Raw genomic sequence first — 4,150 nt, forward strand, 5'->3', positions numbered from 1 at the left:
CTGAGCTATTTTGTAGTCATAACTATAAAAAACTATGCAGGTAATCTTTTTAACTAGCTATGTATGACTTCTTTGGGATCACAGAAATCCATCTGATTCATTCTCAGAGATTATCAAGTCTCTAGATTTTTCTTTGTATATTCATTTAACTACTAAGATTTAATTAGTAAAAATCCAATACTTATTACAGTAGCAATTTTCTTTTCTTTTTTTGAGACAGAGCCTCAAGATGTTGCCCTGGGTAGAGTGCTGTGACATCACAACTCACAGAAACCTCCAACTCCGGGACTCAAGTGATTTTCTTGCCTCAGCTTCCCAAGTAGCTGGGACTACAGGCACACACCACAATGCTCAGCTATAAAGTAGCAATTTTATTTCATGTAACCAGATTCTACTAAATTCAAGAAATTATTCATTGTTAAGGAAAGAAGGATGCATTTTAAAAGTTTAAGACACCTATGGAAACTGTTGTAGGCTGAATTGCATGTCCTAAATTTGTATGTGGAGTTGCTAACTGCACGTATCTCAGACTGTGACCTTACTTAGAAACAGGGTCATTGCAAATGTAATTAGTTATGTTAAGATAAGGTTGTTCTCTGGTCCTCCCATTCATCAGACAGCCGCTTCTTCTAGTGCAGCTCCAGCCCCCATCCCTGAGGCACCATAGTGAAAGTGAAGGTTGGAATAAACGGCTTTCGTCATATTGGGTGCCTGGTCACCAGGGCTGCTTTTAACTCTGGCAAAGTGGATGTTGTTGCCATCAATGACCCCTTCATTGACCTCAACTACATGGTCTACATGTTCTAGTATGATTCCACGCATGGCAAATTCCATGGCACAGTCAAGGCTGAGAACGGGAAGCTTGTCATCAATGGAAATCCTATAACCATCTTCCAGGAGCAAGATCCCACCAAAATCAAATGGGGTGAGGTAGGTGCTGAGTATGTTGTGGAATCCACTGGTGTCTTCACCACCATGGAGAAAGCTGGGGCTTACCTACAAGGGGGTGCCAAAAAAGTGATAATCTCTGCCCCTTCTGCTGATGCCCCCATGTTTGTGATGGGTGTGAACCACAAGAAGTATGAAAACAGCCTCAGCATTGTTAGCAATGCCCCCTGCACCACCAACTGCTTAGCCCCCTTGGCTAAGGTTATCCATGACAACTTTGGCATTGTGGAGGGACTCAGGACCACAGTCCATGCCATCACTGCCACCCAGAAGACTATGGATGGCCCCTCTGGGAAGTTGTGCATGATGGTTGCGGGGCTCTCCAGAACATCATCCCTGCCTCAACTGCTGCAGCCAAGGCTGTGGGCAAGGTCATCCCTGAGCTGAATGGGAAGCTTACTGGCATGGGCTTCCATGTCCTCACTGCCAATGTGTCAGTCGTGGATCTCACCTGTCATCTGGAGAAGGCTGCCAAGTACAATGACATCAAGAAGGTAGTGAAACAGGCATCAGAGGGCCCCCTTAAGGGCATCCTGGGTTACACTGAGCACCAGGTTGTCTCCTCTGACTTCAACAGTGACAGCCATTGTTCGACCTTTGATGCTGGAGCGAGCATTGCCCTCAATGACCACTTTGTAAAACTCATTGCTTGGTATGATAATGAATTTGGCTACAGCAACAGGGAGGTAGATCTTATGGCCCACATGGCCTCCAATAAGGTAAGAACCCCCAGACCACCAGCCCCAGCCAGAGCACGAGAGGAAGAGAAAGGCCCTTAGCTGCTGGGGTGCCCCTGTCTACTCAGTCCCCCACCTCACTGAGAATTTCCCTCAACACAGTTTCCACACCAGACCCCCTAAAGAATGGGAGGGGCCTAGGAGCCCCACCTTGTCATGTAACATCAATAAAGTTCCCTGAATTCAGTAAAAAAAAAAAAAAAAAAGGTTGTACTTGGGTAGTGTAGGGCCCTGATCCAATATGACCGGTGTTCTTAGGAAAGGGGGCAATTTGGACATTGACACACAGAAGGAGAAAACCATGTGAAGATGAAGGCAGCAATGAGGGTGAAGTCCCTACAAGCTAAAGAGCAAAGATCGCCAGCAAACCCCTGAACCAACAGGGAGGCATAGGGTACATCCTCCGGTACAGCTCTCAGAAGAAAGCGATCCTGTCAACACTCTCATCTGGCCCCCAGAATGGACAGATAATATAAGTTTCTGTTTTAAAAAAATCAGCTAGTCTGCAATAGCTTCTTACGGCTGCCCTAAAAAACTAATACGGACTTTGGTAACAAGAAATGGGGTGATGCTATAACATACACCTAGAAATGTGGATGTGGCTTTGAAATTTGGTAAAACTAGGAGTGTTGAGGTGCTTGACAGAAAAAGCCTAGATTGCCTTTACAAGACTTTTAGGAAAAATACAATTTTTAAAGGTGCTTCTGTTAAGCCCTTGGACGGATATGAGGAAACAGTATTGCAAGCTACAGGAGAGGAGATCCTTGTACAAAATGGCTGATGCCTGGTGGAACTGTGTTCTACTTTTTAGAGAGTAGTAAACATAAGCAATGACTCTGGATAGGCAGCTGGGGAGATTTCTAAGCAAAGTGGGGAGAGCAAGGCCTCATTTAGTTTTGCTGCTTTTGGTAAAATGTGAGAAGAGAGATGAGTAGAAGAAAGAACTGTCTAGCAAAAAGAAATCAGTGTTTGATGATTAAGAGACTCAGCTTATCCTGAGAGTGTGAACAGGGCCACAGGTGTGGCTGGACAGCCACGTGCTGAAGATATTAAATGTGCAGCCTGTGGATCGGCACCTCAGCAGAAATGCTGCCAGTTTAGGCTGCAGGTGCAGAGCCAGAGGAAATGAAGGAAGGCTGCCGGGCTTCAGGGATTCTACTGGAGGAAACGGGCAGAGAGAGCTATTTGGCTGCAAATATGTCGTCCTTCCAGCAAGGGAGAGAATGACCCTGAAGACAGTTATGGATGCGCAGGGCTGCCATGGGCGCCTAGGAAGCCTCAGTCAGGCGTGGCACACAGAGGCCCTCTGTGTCTTAGCACCAGGCCTCACTCTGCTCTCTGCAGGAAAAGCCTGCTCTCCCAGGCTTTTCTCTCTGTTTGTTGTCTGGGTTTTGTTATGGTTCCCATCTGGCGCCCTTGGTGGAATTAGACCCTTTGTTTTCATCCATGTTTGTTCTCTTTTGTATTTCGGTCTTGTGCTGTGTACAAGTATTATTTGTTATAAGGGAAGAATCGTGGGTGGAATGTGGGTGCAGACCCTCCAAGCCTGCTGTTGAGCCAACCTCACAAACTGGGAGTTTAGGGTGCTCAGTGGACTGCTGTCCACTTGGACAGACTGTGCCATAAGCGACTAGTGGCATTGGCTGAGGCTGTCTTCCCACCTCAGTTTTCTGTCTCACGTGCTTGGCTTTCATCCAGAGAGAGCCTTCTTACTGCCTTTTTGTCTGCCGGGGGCACAGATTGTCAGGTTTGCATCTGGAGGAGGACAACTGCTGTGTTGGTGGTTGGTGACTCAGCACTTGGGGTGCACAGCACGTTTCTGCTGACCACTGCCAGCTCCAGTGGGAAGGTCTAAGTTTCAGTCCTTGCCTGTGCCAGGAAAATATCCTGCTGCTTCTGTGCACCCTCATTACAATGCCAGTTCTCACGCCTCTCTCTAGATGACATAACTTCATCAAGGATGATCTGAGCTCTCGGTACATATGCTGGGGAAGACTTGAATGGAATAGAACTGTTTATTTGAAAGGCGCCTTTGAAAAGGAAAGGAAGAATTTTCCCAGGCCCAATGGGCACCATGGTTTCTCTGATGTGCAAGGCCTCTGGATGAAATTCTCATTCAGTAATTGCTTCACTAAGAGTCTTTGGCCAAAGCTAATTAGCCATTTGACTAAATTAAGCAGCAACAAACCAGACTCATCTCCCTACTAAATCTTCTTCTATCTTATCTTCCAGTTGCTTCCCTAGATGAAGTTTTCCCTCTTTCCCCTCATTCTTTTGATACCTCTCCTTCCTCACCCCCATTAACTCCTGCCTTATCTTACCCTTACCTTGACTCCCTACCTATAGCCCAAGTCCCCAAAATGTCAGTTCCTTCTAAAGTTCCACCTCTCCCATGAGTCAGGCATGTAGGTGATTATAGAATTTAAGCCTTGAGCTCAATTAAGGATTTCTATAAACACAAGTTA

The 4,150-nt window shown here is 46.2% G+C and overlaps 1 pseudogene; it reads left to right on the forward strand.

The window, feature by feature from the left end:
• The first annotated feature begins 690 nt into the window (after positions 1-690).
• Positions 691-1,727, forward strand: LOC105887255 (annotated as a pseudogene).
• The last annotated feature ends 2,423 nt before the right edge of the window (positions 1,728-4,150 follow it).

This window comes from Otolemur garnettii, unplaced genomic scaffold, assembly GCF_000181295.1.
Source record: "Otolemur garnettii isolate 467f Iridium unplaced genomic scaffold, OtoGar3 scaffold00059, whole genome shotgun sequence".
Lineage (NCBI taxonomy): Eukaryota > Metazoa > Chordata > Mammalia > Primates > Galagidae > Otolemur > Otolemur garnettii.